Raw genomic sequence first — 21,558 nt, 5'->3', positions numbered from 1 at the left:
AGCTCTATCCCCCCATCATGAAAGATGCCTGTTTATCTACCCGAACCCATCAGAAGATGTAAGTGTACATACCATCACTTCCCACAGAAGATGTCTGTCTACTTACCGACATTTCTTGGAAGATGTCTGTCTACCGACCCCCCCCCCCCAACCTTTGAAGATGTCTGACAACTCACCTCCCCCCATGGAAGAATACTATCTCCCCCCTCCCAGAAGATGTCAATCTACTCTCCCCCTCGAAAATATCTCCCCCCCACCGGAAAATGTCTACCTCCCTCTCAAAGGATATCTGTTTACCTATTTGGCCCCAATCGAAAAATGTCTCCCCCCTTGGAAACTGTCGGTCTACCAATCCTCCCCCTTGAAGACGTCTGACTAAGAAACAACCACTCAGAAGATGACTGTCTAACTACCCCTCCTTGGAATTGTTTGTCTACCATTATCACCACAGAAAATGTCTCCCCCCCCCCCCTCTTGGAGGATGTCTGTCTACCTACCACCCTTCAGAAGATGTCTGACCATGTACCCTGCTTTGGAATATGTCTGTCTACATACCCCTCGCGGAAGATGTGTGTCTTCCTACCTCACCACAGACGATGTAGGTAAACAGATATCTTTCAAGAGGGAGTAGGTACACAGACATCTTGCAAGGGAGTGGTATGTAGACAGAAATTACCAAGGGGTGGGGAATAATTAGACAGACTTCTTCCGAGGGGGGGTAGGTATACATACATTTACTGAGTGTTCGTAGGTAGACAATCTTCTGAGGGGGTAGGCACAAAGGCACCTTTCGAGGGGGTTGGTAGACAGACATCTCCCATTGGTGGATTGGTAGACAGCCATCTTCTGAGGGGCGTACGTAGACAGACATCATCTAGAGGGGTAAGTAGACCAACATCTTCCAAGGGGGGTAGGTAGACAGACATCTTCTGAGGGTGTAGGAAGACAGACATCCTCGGAGGATGGGGGCAGGGGGTAGGTAGATAGACATCATCTGTGGAGGTGTGGATAAACAGACATCTTCTGAGGGGTAGGTAGACAGACATTTACCGAGTTGTGTTGTAGGTAGACACATATCTCCCAAAGGGGGGGGGGGGGAGGGATAGGTAGACAGAGACTTTCCTGGTGGGTGGTTTGAGAATCTCCTGAAGGGGGGTTGGTAAACAGACTTCTTCTTAAGGGAGTAGGTACACAGACATCTACTGTTGGTGCGGGACAAATAGACATAATTCTTCTGAGGCTGGGGATGATAGACATCTTCCGAAGGAGGGCACGTAGACAGACATTTTCCAAGTTGGGCAGACTGACAGACATCTTCCGGGGAGTAGAAAGACATAGATGTTCCAAGGGTGGTAGGTAGACAGACATCTTCTGTGGGGGAGTAGATTGCCAGACATCATCTTAGTTTGGGTATGTAGACAGACATCTTCCAAGGGGAGGGAGTATATAGGAAGATACCTTCTGAGGGGGATGATAGACATCTTATGGGAGTAGGTAAACAGACATAGTTGATAGACATATACATTCAGAGGGGGTAGTTAGACAGACATCTTCTGAGTGGTGGAAAATAGACCACTTCCAAGGGGGAGGTAGGCATCTTCCTAAGTGAGCGGGCAGGTTGCCTGACATCTTCCATGGGGTAGGTAGCCAATCATCTTCCAAAGATGGGTTGGGTAGGCAGATATATTCAATGGGGGGTAGGTAGACAGACATCTTCTGAGATGGTAGTAGATAGACATTTCTGAGTTGGGGTAGAAAGGCATTGTCCAAAGTGGGTAGATAGGAATCTTCCGTGTGTGGATGGGGTAGGTAGACAGACATTTTCTGAAAGGGGTGCATCTTCTGTACGGGGGTAGGTAGACAATCATCTTCTGAGGGGAAGATGGGTACAGAGACATTTTACTGGGGGTAGGTAGACAGACATCTTCAAGGGGGTAGGTAGACAGACAACTGGGGGGGGGGGTTGTTAGACAGACATGTTCTGAGGGGTTTTTAAGTAGACAGACATCTTCTGAGCAGGGGTAGTAGACATACAGCTTCAGAGGATGAGGGATATGTAGACAGATATCTTCTAAGGTAGCTTAGGTAGAGAGACAATTAGTGAGGGGGTAGGTAGACAGACATTATCCGAGGCTGGGTTGTAGGTAGACAGAAATAATCTGAGGGGTGTAGTTAGACAAGTATTTTCTGAGGCTAGGGGTATGTACACAGACATTGTCCATGGGGATAGTTAGACACACCTTCTGAGGTATGGGGAGTAGGAAGACTGACATTTCCTGAGGATGGTAGGTAGGGTGTCACTTTCGAAGGGGGGGGGGGGTAGTGAGAGAGACTTCATAAGAGGTGGGGGATGTTGGTAGATAGACATGTTCTGAGGGAGGTAGGTAGATAGACATGTTCAGAGGGAGAGGTGGTAGAGAGCAATATTCCGAATGAGTGTAGGTAGACATACATATTCCGAGGGGTGGTTGGTAGGCAGACATCTTTTGAGGTGGGGTAGGTAGGCAGTCGTTTTCTGAATTTGGGTCTGTTGACAGACATCTTCCAAGAGAAGTGGGTATGAAGGCAGATATCTTCGTGGGGGGGAGCTAGGTAGCCAGACGTCTTCCGAGGGTGTTGGGTATGTAGGCATACACCTTCAAGGGCAGTTGGTAGACCGATATTTTCCAATGGGGGTAGGTAGACACACATACTACGAGTGGTGGTAGGTAAACACATCTTCCATGGGGTAGGTAGACAAACATCTTCCGAGGTGGGGTTGGTAGACATTCATTATCTGGGGTGTAGGTAGACTAACATTTTCGAGAGGGGTAGGACAGATATCTTCTGAGGGTGGTGTATTGGACAGACATCTTCCGAGGGGGTGTAGATAGACAACTTATGTTGGTGGTGGACAGACAACTGCTGACTGGGAGGGGGGGGGGTAGGTAGACATGTTCCAAGGGTACGGTAGATAGATATACTACTTCTGAGGGGGGTGGTAGGTAGACAGACATCTTCTGAGAGGGGGCTGGTAGACAGATATTTTCCGTGAGGTGTTATAGGTAGACAGAAATCTTCCAAGGGGGGGTAGGTCGACTGACATTTTCTGAGGGGGCAGGTAGACAGACAACTTCTGGGGGGTAGATAGACATACATGTTCAGTTTGTGTGCATAAACAGAGACCTTCTGAGGTGGGTTAGGTTGGCAGCTATCTTATTAGTTTTGGCATGTAGAGGGAAGAGTATTGGTAGACAGGTATCTTCCGAGGGGGGTATGTAGACTGACATTGTCTAAGGGAGTTAGGTAGACATACACATTCCACAGGCAGATAGATAGACAGACATCTTCTGAGGGGGGTTAGGTAGCCATACATCTTCCGACAGGAGAGTTGGTGGACAGACACCTTCCAAGGATGGGGGGTAGGTAGACAGATATTTTCCAAGCGAGATTTAGGTAGACAGGCATTTTCCAAGGAGGGGTAGGTAGACAAACATCTTCCGAGGATGGTTGGGGTAGGAAGACAGACAGTGTGGGGTAGGTAGACAGACATCTTATTAGAGGGTGTATGTAGACAGACAGTATCCGAGGGCAGGTTGTAGGTAGACAGATATCTTACAGGGGGTGGGGTAGGTAGGCACGTATTTTCCAAGGCTGAGAGTATGTAGATAGACATAGTCCCGGTGGGCAATTAGACCGATATCTCCTGAGGGAGGGTAGGTACACAGACATCTTCAGAGTGGGAGGACAGGTAGACAGACACCTTCTAAGAGTGGGATGATAGACATCTTTCCAACTGGGAAAGATAGACATTTTACGAGGGGGGGGAGTAGACATACATCCTCCATGAGGTGGTAGACACACATATTATGAGGGGGGGGGGGGGGGTAGGTAGAAAGATTTCTTATAAGGTGGGGTAGGTTGGTAGACATCTTCTGAGGTTGAGTATGTAGGCACCAAGGGTAGAGGATATGAAGACATATATCTTCCGAGGGGGGGGGGGGGCAAGGTAGACAGAAATTCTCTAACAGAGGGATGATAGACTTCTTCCGAGGGGGGTAGGTATGCAGACATCGTATGAGGGGGTGTAGGAAGACATACATATACCAAGGCAGGGTAGGTAGACAAAAATCTTCTGAGGGGGGTTGGAAGATAGACCTCTTCTGAGGGGCGAATGGAATACATACATCTTCCGAGGGGGTAGGAAGACAAAGTCCTCCAAGGGGGGGGGAGATGAACAGACATCCACCAAGGGGGTTAGATGGATGGTCATCTTCTGTTGTAGTGGGAGGGGGCAGGTAGGCTTCCATCTTCTGGGTGGTCAGTAGACAATCATCTTCTGAGTTGTGGTTCAGTAGGCAATCATGTTCAGAGGGGGGTAGGTAGACAGACATCTTCCGAGGTGGGATGATAGACATCTTCCAAAGGGGTGGAAAGTAGACAGGCATTTTACAAAGTGGGGTGCAGGTGGACTGACATCTCCCATGCATTAGGTGGAAAATCATATTCCGAGGTCGGGTTCGATATACAGACATATTCCGAGGGAGGTGGTAGGTAGACAGCCATCTTCCGAGTGGGGATAGGTAGACATACTTTTCCCGAGAGGGGGTTGGGTAGACAGGCATTTACCGAGGGGATGGGGGGGTAGGTAGATAGACATCTTCTGAAGGGGGGTAGGTAGACAGACATCTCCCGAGGAGGGGTGGTAGACATACAACTTTCGAGGGGCGGTAGGTAGACAGACATTTTCTGTTGGAGGGGTTGATTGACAGGCATCTTTCAGAAGTGAGGGGGTGCAGGTAGACTGAAATCTTCCGGGGGTAGGTAGACAATCATCTTCTGAGGGGGGTGTTGGGTAGACAGATATCCTCCGGGTTTTGGTAGACATAAATATTCCAAGGTGGGCAGGTAGACAGACATTTTCTGAGGGAGGGCCAGGTTGACAGACATCTTCAAATGGCGGGTTGGTAGACACACAACTTATGAGTGGGGGCGTAGGTAGAGAGACATGTCCGGAGGTGGGGTAGGTAGACATACATGTTCCGAGGGGAGTGGTGGCTAGTCATACATATTCCGAGTGTGTGTTTATGTGGGCAGACATCTTCCAAGAGGGGCTAGGTAGACAAACATCTTCCAAGGGGGGGGGGGGGGGGGTAAGTAGACAGACATCTTCCATGTGGGGTATGTAGACAGACATATTATGACAGGGTGAGGCAGGCATATACCGTGGTTCGGTAGATAGACAGGCATCTTCGAGGGGGTGCTAGGTAGACATACACCTTCCGAGGGTAGTGGTAGGAAGTCATACATCTTCCAAAGCGGTTTTTTCGGTTGTCAAATGTCTTCCAAGAGGGGGGTCTGCACACATACATCCTCCAGGGATGGGAGGAGGGTTTGACAGAGATCTTCGGAGGTGGGGTAGTCAGTTACACATCTTTTGAAGTGGGTGTAGGTAGGCAGACACCTTCTAAATGGCGGTACCTAGGAAGATAGGCAGACATCTTCGGGGGGGGGGGGGGGGAGGTAGGTAGACAGACAGTTTCTGATTGTGAGAATGGTGGTGGTGGTGGTTAGTGTTTAATGTCTCGTCAACAACGAGGTCATTAGAGACGGAGCGCAAGCTCGGGTTAGGGAAGGATTGGGAAAGAAATTGGCCGTGCCCTTTCAGAGGAACCATCCTGGCATTTGCCTGAAACGATTTAGGGTAATCACGAAAAACCTAAATCAGGATGGCCAGAGACGGGATTGAACCGTCGTCCTCCCGAATGCGAGTCCAGTGTGCTAACCACTGTACCACCTCTCTCGATGTGTGAGAATGGTAGACAGACAGATAGTGTGGGAGATCAGAGACAGTCATATTCTGAGGGTGGGGTATGTAGACAGCCATCTTCTGAGGGGGTAGATAAGAGTCTTCTGAAGGTGATGGAGAGATAGTCATCTTCCAAGTGCAGGTAGATAGGAATCTTCTGAGTTGGGGTAGCTTCCGAGCTAGGCGATAGATAGGCATCTTCACAGGGGGGGATGTTAGATTGGCATGTTATGGGGTGGGGGGGGGGGCGAGTAGACAAACATCACCCGATAGGTGGTATGTATAGAGACATCTTCCATGGAGTAGAAGGTGGGCAGACATCTTCTGAAGGGTGGGGTAGGGAGACAGACATCATCAGAGCAGTAGAAGGTAGACAGACATTTTCCGAAGGGGGTGTATGTAGACAAATATTTTCTTAGATGGAGGGTAGCTGGGCAGACATCTTCCAAGGGGTGGGGAGGGGGGTAGGTAGACAGGCCTCTTCCAAAGGTGTGTAGGTAGACAGACATCTTCCAAGAAGGGGTATGTAGGCAAACATCTTCTGAAGGGTGGGTTAGGGAGACAGGCATCATCCACGTGCGGAGTAGGTAGAGAGTGATCTTCTGAGGGGGGTGGGGGATGTAGATAGAAAGACATATTTTGAGAGGCTGGTAGGTAGGCAGACATGTTCCAAACGAGGGGGGGGGGTTAAGTAGACAGGTATCTTCCGAGGGTGTGTAGGTAGACAGTCATCTTCTGAGGGGGGAGGGGGTGGGAAAACTGACGTTTTCCGGTTGGGGGGATAAGTAGAGAGTCATCTTCTGAGGGGGAAGTGGGTAGACACACATTTTCAGAAGGATTGAGTAGGTAGGCAGACATATTACGAGGGGGGGGGGGGGGGTGGCGGGTGTACGTAGACAGTCATCTTACGAGGGGGGAGGGGGGTAAAAAGACAGGCATGTTCCAAGGTCCTCTATCAACTGCAAGACACCAGAACCGGCCTACAGTTGAATTTTCGATACCTAAAACTTGAGTAGTACTACTTCTTACCTGCCGATTGCATCAAATTAGAAGCCCCTATTTTGTTGTTTGTGGTGCGACCGCATACCTCAGCACATGACGTAAGTTTCCAGATGTATATGTAAACAGTTCCGTGAGCAAAGCTGCCACTGCGACGATCTGGCATTACGATTAGGCGCGTGAGTGCGTGTGAAATCGCTCTCTAAGTTTTCATACATTTATAGGTTTCAGATACATATTTTAACGGTTTTTGTGATAATATTTACTATATAAGATACTTATTAATGGTTTCTTCATTCACATCCGCCTTTCTTGGGTAGTGACCTGATATTTGCGAGTGTTTCGTATCGAGCAACTTAACTTCTTACCTGTGTTTACATTCCGCGCTGACCAGTTGCAGCTGTAGCGGCGCATCCAAAGCTAAGTACTAATTAGTTGTTTGTGTATAGTGGTTTATTTTGGAACTTTAGTAGTCTTCAATCGGTGTTCTTGTTGTTTCCTGGTGAAATAATTTCAGAAGAAATTGTCACGAACTGTTTTCAGTTTCGTTACTGTGCCATTAGACGTTTGATAATCTTTCTGTTTTACCTTTTGTTTTATTTGCTGTTGATAAATACTGTTAATAATAGTAGCTACTTCCCTTGTACAGCAAGATTATGATTATTGTAGTCAGTTTTTTAACAGATTCTTATTGTACTAAAGGAACTTAAATAAATGCGAAAGGTTTTCTTAGGTTTTTAATATATATTAACACGTTTCACATTTCCCCGTGCAACGTGACGTTCAGACCTCGTTTGATGCAAAAGCTTGAGGTCCTCGATCATGTCCAAGGCACCAAAGCCGGCTAATAAGTCAGTAATCTATAACTAAAACTTGAATTGTACTGCTTCTTACTGGCCGAATACATCTTCTTAACACCTTCTTCTGTCTTCTACTGTGGTGCTTTTAGTGTCTCCGCAAACCGCAGCAGGCGACATAAGTTTGCAGACTATAAATTTAACCGTCTCAGAGCGAAAAGCGGCCGATGTGACGATCTGCCAATAAGTCGATTCGACAGCAAATGAAGAAAACGATCGGATTTGTCAGGTTTTTACTACAAATGGACACTTTTCACATCATCCCGTGCAACGTGGCGTCCAGACCGCGTTTCATTCAAAATCTTAAGGCCCTAGCTCATGTCCAAGGTACCAAAGCAGGCTAATAAGTCAATAAATGATAACTAAAATTTGAATTGTACAACTTATTACTGGTTCTTTCTCGCTGATTACACCAACAGAGAAGCTTCATCTGTGTTCTACAGTGATGCTTTGACTGTCTCCGCATAACGCAGCACGCGACATAAGCTTGCAGATCTGGCAATTAGTCGATTAAATAGAAAATGACGAAAACGGGAGGATTTCTCAGGTTTTTACTACATATGAACACTTTTCACATTCTCCCGCGCAACGTGGCAGACAGACCTCGTTTCATGAACAATCTCAAGGTCATAGCTCATGTACAAATAACCAAAGCCGGTTAATAAGTCAATAATAGATAAGTAAAATGTGAATTGTAATGCTTCGTACTGGCCGATTACATCTTCTGAGAGTCTTCTTCTGTGTTCTACTATGGTTCTTTTAGTGTCTAAGCAGAGCGAAGGACACGATATAGTTTTGCAGAAGATAAATATAACCATTGCAGAGAGAAAAGCGGCCAATATGACGATCTGGCATTAAGTCGATTCGATATCAAATGACGAAAACGGCCGAATTTGTCAGGTTTTCACTACATATGAACACATTTCACATTCCCCCGTGCAACGCGGCTGCTCGACCTCCCTTCATGCCAAATCTTAAGGTCCTAGCTCATGTCCAAGGCACCAAAGCCGGCTAAAAAGTCAATAATCTATAACTAAAACTTGAATTGTACTACTTCTTACTGGCTATTACATCAACATAGAACCTTCTTCTGTGTTCTGTTATGGTGCTTTTATTGTCGCCGCATACCGCAGCACGCGACTTAGCTTTGCAGACGATAAATGTAACCGTTTCAGAGAAAAGAGCGGCCAATATGACGATCTGGCAAAAGTCGACTCGATAGCAAATGACGATCTCACTTTAAGTCGATTTGATAACAAATGACGAAAACGGACGGATTTCCAGGTTTTTACTACTTGTGAACACAGTCTCCCTTGTACCACGGCTGCTAGTTCTTCTGTGGTGCAAAATTGTAAGGTCCTAGCTCAAGTCCTACGCACCAAAGAAGGGTAAAAAGTCAATAATCGATAAGTAAAACTTGAATTGTACTACTTCTTACTGCCTATTACATCAACTTAGAAGCCTCTTATGTGTTCTGCTATGCTGCATTTAGTGTCTCCGCATACCGCAGCACGCGACATAGATTTGCAGTCCATAAATGTAACCGTTTCAGAGAGAAGACCGGCCAATGTGACGATCTAGCTAAAAGCCGATTCGATAACAAATGACGAAAACGGACTGATTTCTCTGTTTTTTACTGCAAATTAACACTTTTCACATTCTCTCGTGCAACGCGGCTGCTAGACCTCCCATCATGCAAAATCGTAAGGTCCTAGCTCATGTCAAAGGCACCAAAGGCTAAAAACACAATAATCGATATCTAAAACTTGTATTGTATTACTTCTTACTGGCTATTACATCAACTTAGAAGCTTCTTCAGTGTTCTACTATGGTGCATTTAGTGTCTCCGCGTACCGCAGCATGCGACATAGCTTTACAGACGATAAATGTAACCGTTTTAGAGAGAAGAGCGGCCAATGTGACGATTAGACTTTAACTCGAATCGATAACAAATGACGATAACGGACGGATTGCTCAGGTTTTTACTACATATGAACACTTTTCACATTCTCCCGTGCAACGCGGCTACTAGACCTCCCTTCATGCAAAATCTGTAGGTCCTAGCTCATGCCCAACGCAACAAAGCCGTCTATAAAATCAATAATCGATATCTAAAACTTGTATTGTATTACTTCTTACTACTTATCACATGAACTTAGAAGCTTCTTCTGTATTCTTTTATGGTGCTTTTAGTGTCTCCGCATACCGCAGCACGCGACATATCTTTGCACACGATAAATGTAACGGTTTCAGAGAGAAAAGCGGGCTATATGACGATCTTGCATTAACCTGATTCGATAGCAAATGACGCAAACGGGCGGATTTCTCATTTTTTCACTACATATGAACACTTTTCACATACCCCAGTGCAACACAGCTCCTAGACCTCCCTTCATGCAATATCTTAAGATCCTAGCTCATGTCAAAGGCACCAAAGCCGTGTAAAAGGTCAATAATCGATAACTAAAACAAAAATTGTAATTCTTAGTACAGGCTATCACATCATCTTTGAAGCTTCTTCTGTGTCCTATTATGGTGCTTTTATTGTCTCCGCATACCTCAGCACGCGACATAGCTTTGCACACGATAATTGTAACCGTTTCATTGAGAAGAGCGGCCAATATGACGATCTGGCAAAAGTCGAATCGATAGCAAATGACGAAAACGAGCGGATTTCTCCGGTTTTCACTACATATGAACACTTTTCACATTCCCCCGTCCAACGCGGCTGCTAGACCTCCCTTCATGCAAAATCTTAAGGTCCTAGCTCATGTGCAAGGCATCAAAGCTGTCTAAAAAATCAATAATCGATAACTTAATCTAGAATTGTACTGCTTCGTTTTGGGTATCACACCAACTTAGAAACTTCTTCTGTGTTCTATTGTGGTGCTTTTAGTGTCTACGCATACCGCAGTACGCGACATAGCTTTGAACACGATACATGTAACCGTTTCAGAGAGAAGAGTGGCCAATATAACGATCTGGCAAAAGTCGATTCGATAGCAAATGACGAAATCGGCGGTTTTTTCAGGTTTTCACTAAATATGAACACTTTGCACTTTCCCCCGTGGAACGCGGCTGCTAGAACTCCCTCATGCAAAACCTTAAGGTCCTAGCTCATGTCCTAGGCACCAAAGCCGTCTAAAAAGTCAATAATCGATAACAAAAACTTGAATTGTACTGCTTCGTACTGGTTATCACATCAACTTAGAAGCTTATTCTGTGTTCTGTTATGGTGCTTTTAGTGTCTACGCATACCGGAGCACGCAACTTAGCTTTGCACACGATAAATGTAACGGTTTCAGACAGAAATGCGGGTAATATGACGATCTGGCATTAAGTCGATTCGATAGCAAATGACGAAAACGCTCGGATATCTCAGGTTTTCTCTACATATGAACACTTTTCACATTCCCCCGTGCAACGCTTCTCTTAGACATCCCTTTATGCAGTATCTTAAGGTCCTAGCTCATCTCAAAGGAACCAAAGCCGTTTAAAAAGTCAATAATCGATAACTAAAACTTGAATTGTACTACTTCGTACAGGTTATCACATCAACTAAGAAGCTTCTTCTGTGTTCTATTATGGTGATTTTAGTGTCTACGCATACCGCAGCATACGACATAACTTTGCACACGATAAATGTAACGGTTTCAGAGAGAAAAGCGGGCTATATGACGATCTGGCATTAAGCTGATTCGATAGCAAATGACGAAAACGGGCGGATTTCTCAGGTTTTCAATACATATGAACACTTTTCACATTCCCCCATGCAACGCGGCTGCTAGACCTCCCTTCATGAAAAATCTTAAGGTCCGAGCTCATGTCGAAGGCACCAAAGCCGTATAAAAAGTCAATAATCAACAACAAAAACTTGAATTGTACTGCTACGTACTGGCTATCGCATCAATTTAGAAGCTTCTTCTGTGTTCTATTATGGTGCTTTGAGGGTCTCCGCGTACCGCAGCACGCGGTATAGCTTTGCACACGATAAATGTAACCGTTTCAGAGAGAAGAGCGGCCAATATGACGATCTGGCATTAATTCGATTCGATAGCAAAGGACGAAAACGGGCGGATTTCTCAGTTTTTCACTACATATGAACACTTCTCACATTCCCCCGTCAAACGCGGCTGCTAGACCTCCCTCATACAAAATCGTAAGGACCTACCTCATGTCCAAGCCACGAAAGCCGTCTAAAAAGTCAATAATCGATAGTTAAAACTTGATTTGGACTGCTCCGTACTGTCTATCACATCAACTTAGAAGCTTCTTCTGTGATCCTTTATGGTGCTTTTAGTGTCTCCGCATACCGCAGCACGCGACAAAGCTTTGCACACGATACATGTCACCGTTTCAGAGAAAAGAGCGGCCAATATGACGATCTGGCAAAAGTCGATTCGATAGCAAATGACGAAAACGGGCGGATATCTCAGGTTTTCACTGTATATAAACACGTTTCACATTCCCCCGTGCAACGCGGCTGCTAGACCTCCCTTCATGCAAAATCTTAAGGTCCTAGCTCATGTCCAAGGCACAAAAGCCGTCTAAAAAGTCAATAATCTAAAACTAAAACTTGAAATTTACTGCTTCGTACTATCTATCACATCAACTTAGAAGCTTTTTCTGTGTTCTACTATGGTGCTTTTAGTGTCTCCGCATACCGCAGCACGCGACATAGCTTTGTACACGATAAATGTAGCGGTTTCAGAGAGAATAGCGGGCTATATGACGATCTGGCATTAAGCTGATTCGATAGCAAATGACGAAAACGGGCGGATTTCTCAGGTTTTCAATACATATGAGCACTTTTCACATTCCCCCATGCAACGCGGCTGCTAGACCTCCCTTCATGAAAAATCTTAAGGTCCGAGCTCATGTCGAAGGCACCAAAGCCGTATAAAAAGTCAATAATCAATAACAAAAACTTGAATTGTACTGCTACGTACTGGCTATCGCATCAATTTAGAAGCTTCTTCTGTGTTCTATTATGGTGCTTTGAGGGTCTCCGCGTACCGCAGCACGCGGTATAGCTTTGCACACGATAAATGTAACCGTTTCAGAGAGAAGAGCGGCCAATATGACGATCTGGCATTAATTCGATTCGATAGCAAAGGACGAAAACGGGCGGATTTCTCAGTTTTTCACTACATATGAACACTTCTCACATTCCCCCGTCAAACGCGGCTGCTAGACCTCCCTCATACAAAATCGTAAGGACCTACCTCATGTCCAAGCCACGTAAGCCGTCTAAAAAGTCAATAATCGATAGTTAAAACTTGATTTGGACTGCTCCGTACTGTCTATCACATCAACTTAGAAGCTTCTTCTGTGATCCTTTATGGTGCTTTTAGTGTCTCCGCATACCGCAGCACGCGACAAAGCTTTGCACACGATACATGTCACCGTTTCAGAGAAAAGAGCGGCCAATATGACGATCTGGCAAAAGTCGATTCGATAGCAAATGACGAAAACGGGCGGATATCTCAGGTTTTCACTGTATATAAACACGTTTCACATTCCCCCGTGCAACGCGGCTGCTAGACCTCCCTTCATGCAAAATCTTAAGGTCCTAGCTCATGTCCAAGGCACAAAAGCCGTCTAAAAAGTCAATAATCTAAAACTAAAACTTGAAATTTACTGCTTCGTACTATCTATCACATCAACTTAGAAGCTTTTTCTGTGTTCTACTATGGTGCTTTAAGTGTCTCCGCATACCGCAGCACGCGACATAGCTTTGTACACGATAAATGTAGCGGTTTCAGAGAGAATAGCGGGCTATATGACGATCTGGCATTAAGCTGATTCGATAGCAAATGACGAAAACGGGCGGATTTCTCAGGTTTTCAATACATATGAGCACTTTTCACATTCCCCCATGCAACGCGGCTGCTAGACCTCCCTTCATGAAAAATCTTAAGGTCCGAGCTCATGTCGAAGGCACCAAAGCCGTATAAAAAGTCAATAATCAATAACAAAAACTTGAATTGTACTGCTACGTACTGGCTATCGCATCAATTTAGAAGCTTCTTCTGTGTTCTATTATGGTGCTTTGAGGGTCTCCGCGTACCGCAGCACGCGGTATAGCTTTGCACACGATAAATGTAACCGTTTCAGAGAGAAGAGCGGCCAATATGACGATCTGGCATTAATTCGATTCGATAGCAAAGGACGAAAACGGGCGGATTTCTCAGTTTTTCACTACATATGAACACTTCTCACATTCCCCCGTCAAACGCGGCTGCTAGACCTCCCTCATACAAAATCGTAAGGACCTACCTCATGTCCAAGCCACGAAAGCCGTCTAAAAAGTCAATAATCGATAGTTAAAACTTGATTTGGACTGCTCCGTACTGTCTATCACATCAACTTAGAAGCTTCTTCTGTGATCCTTTATGGTGCTTTTAGTGTCTCCGCATACCGCAGCACGCGACAAAGCTTTGCACACGATACATGTCACCGTTTCAGAGAAAAGAGCGGCCAATATGACGATCTGGCAAAAGTCGATTCGATAGCAAATGACGAAAACGGGCGGATATCTCAGGTTTTCACTGTATATAAACACGTTTCACATTCCCCCGTGCAACGCGGCTGCTAGACCTCCCTTCATGCAAAATCTTAAGGTCCTAGCTCATGTCCAAGGCACAAAAGCCGTCTAAAAAGTCAATAATCTAAAACTAAAACTTGAAATTTACTGCTTCGTACTATCTATCACATCAACTTAGAAGCTTTTTCTGTGTTCTACTATGGTGCTTTTAGTGTCTCCGCATACCACAGCACGCGACATAGCTTTGTACACGATAAATGTAGCGGTTTCAGAGAGAATAGCGTGCAATATGACGATCTGAAATTGATTCGATAGCAAACGATGAAAACGCTCGGATATCTCAGGTTTTCTCTACATATGAACACATTTCACATTCCCCCGTGCAACGCGTCTCTTAGACATCCCTTTATGCAATATCTGCAGGTCCTAGGTCATCTCAAAGGAACCAAAGCCGTCTAAAAAGAAAATAATCGATAGATAAAACTTGAATTGTACTGCTTCGTACTGGCTATCACATCAACTTAGAAGCTTCTTCTGTGTTCTATTATGGTGATTTTAGTGTCTCCGCATACCGCAGCACGCGATATAGCTTTGCACACGATAAATCTAACGGTTTCAGAGAGAAAAGCGGGCAATATGACGATCTGGCATTAAGCTGATACGATAGCAAATGACGAAAATGGGCGGATTTTTCAGGTTTTCACTACATTAATTCAATTTTCACATTCCCCCGTGTAACGCGGCTGCTAGACCTTACTTCATGCAAAGTCGTAAAGTGCTAGCTCAAGTTCAAGGCACGCAAATCGTCTAAAAATTCAATAATCCATAACTAAACCTTGAATAGTACTGCTTCGTACTGGCTATCACATCAACTTAGAAGCTTTTTCTGTTTTCTATTATGGTGCTTCTAGTGTCTCCGCATACCGCAGCACGCGACATAGCTTTGCACACGATAAATGTAACCGTTTCAGAGACAAGTGCGGCCAGTATGACGATCTGGCATTAAGTCGATTCGATAGCAAATGACGAAAACGGGCTTATTTCTCAGGTTTTCACTACATATGAACACTTTTCACATTCCGCCGTGCAACGCGGCTGCTAGACGTCCCTTCATGTAAAATCTTAAGGTCCTAGCTCATGTGCAATGCACCATAACCGTCTAAAAGGTCAATAATCGATAACTAAAACTTGAATTGTACTGCTTCGTTTTGGCTATCACACCAACTTAGAACCTTCTTCTGTGTTCAATTATGGTGCTTTTAGTGTCTCCGCATACCGCAGCACGCGACAAAGCTTTGCACACGATAAATGTCACCGTTTCAGAGAGAAGAGCCGAAAATATGACGATCTGGCAAATGTCGATTCGATAGCAAATCACGAAAACGGGTGTATTTCCCAGGTTTTCACTACATATGAACACTTTTCACATTCCCCAGCGCATTACGGCTGCTAGACCTCCCTTCATGCAAAATCTTAAGGTCCTAGCTCATGTCCAAGGCACCAAAGCCGTCTAAGAAGTCAATATCGATAACTAAAACTTGATTTGTACTGCTTCTTACTGGCTATCACTTCAACTTAGAAGCTTCTTCTGTGATCCATTATGGTGCTTTTAGTGTCTCCGCATAACGCAGCATGCGACATGGCTTTGCACACGAATAATGTAACCGTTTCAGAGAGAGGAGCGCGAAATATGACGATCTGGCATTAGGTCGATTCGATGGCAAATGACGAAAACGGGCGGATTCCTCAGGTTTTCACTACATATGAACACTTTTCACATTCCCCAGTGCATGACGGCTGCTAGACCTCCCTTCATGCAAAATCTTATGGTCCTACCTCGCGTCAGAGGCAACAAAGCCGTCTAAAAAGTCAATACTCAAAAATTAAAACTTGAATTGTACTGCGTCGTACTGGCTATCACATCTACTTAGAAGATTCTTCTTTGATCTATTATGGTGCTTTTAGTGACTCCGCATACCGCAGCACGTGACATAGCTTTCCTAACGATAAATGTAACCTTCTCAGGGTGAAAACCGGCCAATATGACGATCTGGCAAAACTCGAATCGACAGCAAATGACGAAGACGGGCGGATTTCTCAGGTTTTCGCTACATAAGAACACTTTTCACATTCCCCCGTGCAACGCGGCTGCTAGATCTCCATTCATGCAAAATTTTAAGGTCCTAGCTCATGTCGAAGGCACCAATGCCGTCTAAAAAGTCAATAATCGATAGGTAAAACTTGAATTGTACTGATTCGTTTTGGCTATCACATCAACTTAGAAGCTTCTTCTGTGTTCTATTATGGTGCTTTTAGTGTCTCCGCATACCGCAGCACGCGACATAGCTTTGCACACGGTAAATGTAACCGTTTCAGAGAGAAGTGCGGCCAATATGACGATCTGGCAAATGTCGATTCGATAGCAAATGACGAAAACATACGGATTTCTCAGGTCTTCACTACATATGAACACTTTTCACATTCACCCGTGCAACGCGGCTGCTAGACCTCCCTTGACGGAAAATCTTACGGTGCTAGCTGATACCCAAGGCACCAAAGCTGTCTACAAAGTCAATAATCGATAGCTAAAACTTGAATTGTACTACTTGGTACTGGCTATCACATCAACTTAGAATAATCTTCTGTGTTCCATTATGGTGCTTTTAGTATCTCTGCATTTCGCAGCACGTTACATAGCTTTGCACACGATAAATATAACCGTTTCAGAGAGATTACTGGCCAATATGACGATCTGGCATTAAGTCGATTCGATAGCAGATTACGAAAACGGAAGGATTTCTCAGGTTTTCACTACATATGAACTCTTTTCACATTCCCCGTGCAATGCGGTTGCTACACCTCCCTTCATGCAAAATCTTAAGGTCCTAGCTCATGTCCAAGGCACCAAAGCCGTATAAACAGTCAATAATCGATAACTAAAACTTGAATTGTACTGCTACGTACTGGCTATCACATCAACTTAGAAGCTTCTTCTGTGTTCTATTATGGTGCTTTTAGTGACTCCGCATACCGCAACACGCTACTTAGCTTTGCACACGATAAATGTAACCGTTTCAGAGAAAAGAGCGGCCAATATGACGATCTGGCAAAAGTCGATTCCATAGCAAATGACGAAAACGGGCGGATTTCTAGGGTTTCACAACATATGAACACCTTTCACATTCCCCCGTGCAATGCGGCTGCTAGACCTCCCTTCATGCAAAATCTTAAGGTCCTATCTCATGTCCAAGGCACAAAAGCCGTCTAAGAAGTCAATAATCGATAACTAAAACCTGAATTGCACTGCTTCTTACTGGCTATCACGTCAACTTAGAAGCTTCTTCTGTGTTCTATTATGGTGCTCTTAGTGTCTCCGCATACCGCAGCACGCGACATAGCTTTGCACACGATTAATGTAACCGTTTTAGAGAGAAGAGCGGCCAATATGACGATCTGGCATTAAGGCGATTCGATAGCAAATGACGAAAACGAGCCGATTTCTCAGGATTTCACTACATGTGAACACTTTTCACATTCCCCCGTGCAACGCGGCTGCTAGACTCCTTTCATGCAAGGTCGTAAGGTCCTAGCGCATGTACATGGCACCAAAACCGTCTAATAAGTCAATAATCTGTAACTAAATCTTGAATTTTACTGCTTCGTACTGGCGATCACATCAACCTAGAAGCTTTTTCTGTGTTCTATTATGGTGCTTCTAGTGTCTCCGCATACCACATCACGCGACATAGCTTTTCACACGATAAATGTAACCGTTTCAGAGTGAAGAGCTGCCAATATGACGATCTGGCATTAAGTCGATTCGATAGCAAATGACGAAAAAGGGCGGATTTCTCACGTTTACACTACATATGAACACTTTTCACAATCCCCCGTCCAACGCGGTTGCTAAACCTACCGTCATGCAAGGTTGTAAGGTCCTAGCTCATGACCAAGTCACCAAAATCGTCTGAAAAGTCAATAATCGATAACTAAAACTTCAATTGTACTGCTTACGACTGACTATCTCATCAACTTAGAAGCTTCTTCTGTGTTCTATTATGTTGCTTTTAGTGTCTCCGCATACCACAGCAGCGGCATTGCTTTGCACACGATAAATGTAACCGTTTCAGAGAGAATACCGGCCAATATGACGATCTGTCATTAATTTGATTCGATAGCAAATGACGAAAACGGGCGGATTTCTCAGGTTTTCACAACGTATGAACACTTTTCACATTCCCCAGTGCAACGCGTCTACTAGACCTACCTTTATGCAAAATCATAAGGTCCTAGCTCATGTCCAAGGCACCAAAGCCGTCTAAAAAGTAAATAATCGTTAACTAAAACTTGAATTGGACTGCTTCGTACTGGCTATCACTTCAACTTAGAAGCTTCTTCTGTGTTCTATTATTATGCCTTTAGTGTCTCCGCATACCGCAGCACGCGACATAGCGTTGCACACGATTAATGTAACCGTTTCAGAGAGAAGAGCGGGCAATATGACGATCTGGCATTTAGTCGATTCGATAGCAAATGACGAAAACGAAGGGATTTCTCAGGATTTCACTACATTTGAACACTTTTCACATTCCCCCGTCCAACGCGGCAGCTAGACTGCTTTCATGCAAGGTCTTAAGGTCCCAGCGCATGTCCAAGGCACCAATATCGTCTAAAAAGTCAAAAATCGATAACTAAATCTTGAATTGTACTGCTTCGTACTGGCTATCACATCAACCTAGAAGCTTCTTCTGTGTTCTATTATGGTGCTTCCAGTGTCTCCACATACCACAGCACGCGACATAGCTTTGAACAGGAAAAAAATAATAGTTTCCGAGAGAAGAGCGGCCAATATGACGATATGGCATGAAGTCGATTCGATAGCAAATGATGAAAACTTGCCGATTTCTCAGGTTTTCACTACATATGAACACCTTTCACATACCCCCATCCAACGCGGCTGCTAGAACTCCCTTCATGCAAAATCATAAGGTCCTAGCTCATGTCCAAGGCACCAAAGCCGTCTAAAAAGTAAATAATCGTTAACTAAAACTTGAATTGGACTGCTTCGTACTGGCTATCACTTCAACTTAGAAGCTTCTTCTGTGTTCTATTATTATGCCTTTAGTGTCTCCGCATACCGCAGCACGCGACATAGCTTTGCACAGGATAAATGTAACCGTTTAAGAGAGAAGAGAGGCCAATATGACGATCTGGCATTAAGTCGATTCGATAGCAAATGACGAAAACGAGTGGATTTCTCAGGATTTCACTACATTTGAACACTTTTCACATTCCCCCGTCCAACGTGGGAGCTAGACTGCTTTCATGCAAGGTCTTAAGGTCCCAGCGCATGTCCAAGGCACAAATATCGTCTAAAAAGTCAATAATCGATAACTAAATCTTGAATTGTACTGCTTCGTACTGGCTATCACATCAACCTAGAAGCTTCTTCTGTGTTCTATTATGGTGCTTCTAGTGCCTCCGCAACCACAGCACGCGACATAGCTTTGCACACGAAAAAAATAATCGTTTCCGAGAGAAGAGCGTCCAATATGACGATATGGCATGAAGTCGATTCGATAGCAAATGACCAAAACGGGGGGATTTCTCAGGTTTTCACTACATATGAACACATTTCACATTCCCCCGTGAAAGACCGGTGCTAGAACTCCCTCATGCAAAATCTTAACGTCCAAGCTCATGTCCAAGGCACCAAAGCCGTCTAAAAAGTCAACAATCGATAGCTAAAAATTGAATTGTACTGCTTCGTTTTGGCTATCACACCATCTTAGAAGCTTCTTATGTTTTCTATTATCGTGCTTTTAGTGTCTCCACATACCGCAGCACGCGACAAAGCTTTGCACACGATAAATGTAACCGTTTCAGAGTGAAGAGCTGCCAATATGGCGATCTGGCATTAAGTCGATTCGATTGCAAATGACGAAAACGGGCGGATTTCTCACGTTTACACTACATATGAACACTTTTCACATTCCCCCGTCCAACGCGGTTGCTAAACCTCCCGTCATGCAAGGTCGTAAGGTCCTAGCTCATGCCCAAGTCACCAAAATCGTCTGAAAAGTCAATAATCGATAACTAAAACTTCAATATTACTGCTTAGTACTGACTATCTCATCAACTTAGAAGCTTCTTCTGTGTTCTATTATGGTGCTTTTAGTGTCTCCGCATACCACAGCAGCGGCATTGCTTTGCACACGATAAATGTAACCGTTTCAGAGAGAATACCGGCCAATATGACGATCTGGCATTAAGTCGATTCGATAGCAAATGACGAAAACGGGCGGATTTCTCAGGTTTTCACAACGTATGAACAGTTTTCACATTCCACAGTGCAACGCGGCTACTAGACCTACCTTTATGCAAAATCTTAAGGTCCTAGCTCATGTCCAAGGCACCAAAGCCGTTTAAAAAGTCAATAATCGATAACTGAAACATGAAATGTACTGCTTCGGACTGGCTATCACACCAATTTAGAAGCTTCTTTTGTGTTGTGTTATGGTGCGTTTAGTGTCTCCGCATACCGCAGCACGCGACATAGCATTGCACAGGATAAATGTAACCGTTTAAGAGAGAAGAGAGGCCAATATGACGATCTGGCATTAAGTCGATTCGATAGCAAATGACGAAAACGAGTGGATTTCTCAGGATTTCACTACATTTGAACACTTTTCACATTCCCCCGTCCAACGTGGCAGCTAGACTGCTTTCATGCAAGGTCTTAAGGTCCCAGCGCATGTCCAAGGCACAAATATCGTCTAAAAAGTCAATAATCGATAACTAAATCTTGAATTGTACTGCTTCGTACTGGCTATCACATCAACCTAGAAGCTTATTCTGTGTTCTATTATGGAGCTTTTAGTGTCTCCGCATACCGCAGCACGCGACATAACTTTCATAGCTTTGCACACGAGAAATGTAAACATTTCAGAGAGAAGAGCGGCCAATATGACGATCTGGCATTAAGTCGATTCGATAGCAAATGACGAAAACGAGCCGATTTCTCAGGATTTCACTACATGTGAACACTTTTCACATTCCCCCGTGCAACGCGGCTGCTAGACTCCTTTCATGCAAGGTCGTAAGGTCCTAGCGCATGTACATGGCACAAAAACCGTCTAATAAGTCAATAATCTGTAACTAAATCTTGAATTTTACTGCTTCGTACTGGCGATCACATCAACCTAGAAGCTTTTTCTGTGTTCTATTATGGTGCTTCTAGTGTCTCCGCATACCACATCACGCGACATAGCTTTTCACACGATAAATGTAACCGTTTCAGAGTGAAGAGCTGCCAATATGACGATCTGGCATTAAGTCGATTCGATAGCAAATGACGAAAAAGGGCG

Source organism: Schistocerca gregaria, unplaced genomic scaffold (assembly GCF_023897955.1).
Source record: "Schistocerca gregaria isolate iqSchGreg1 unplaced genomic scaffold, iqSchGreg1.2 ptg000405l, whole genome shotgun sequence".
Lineage (NCBI taxonomy): Eukaryota > Metazoa > Arthropoda > Insecta > Orthoptera > Acrididae > Schistocerca > Schistocerca gregaria.
This window is presented reverse-complemented; position numbering follows the sequence as displayed.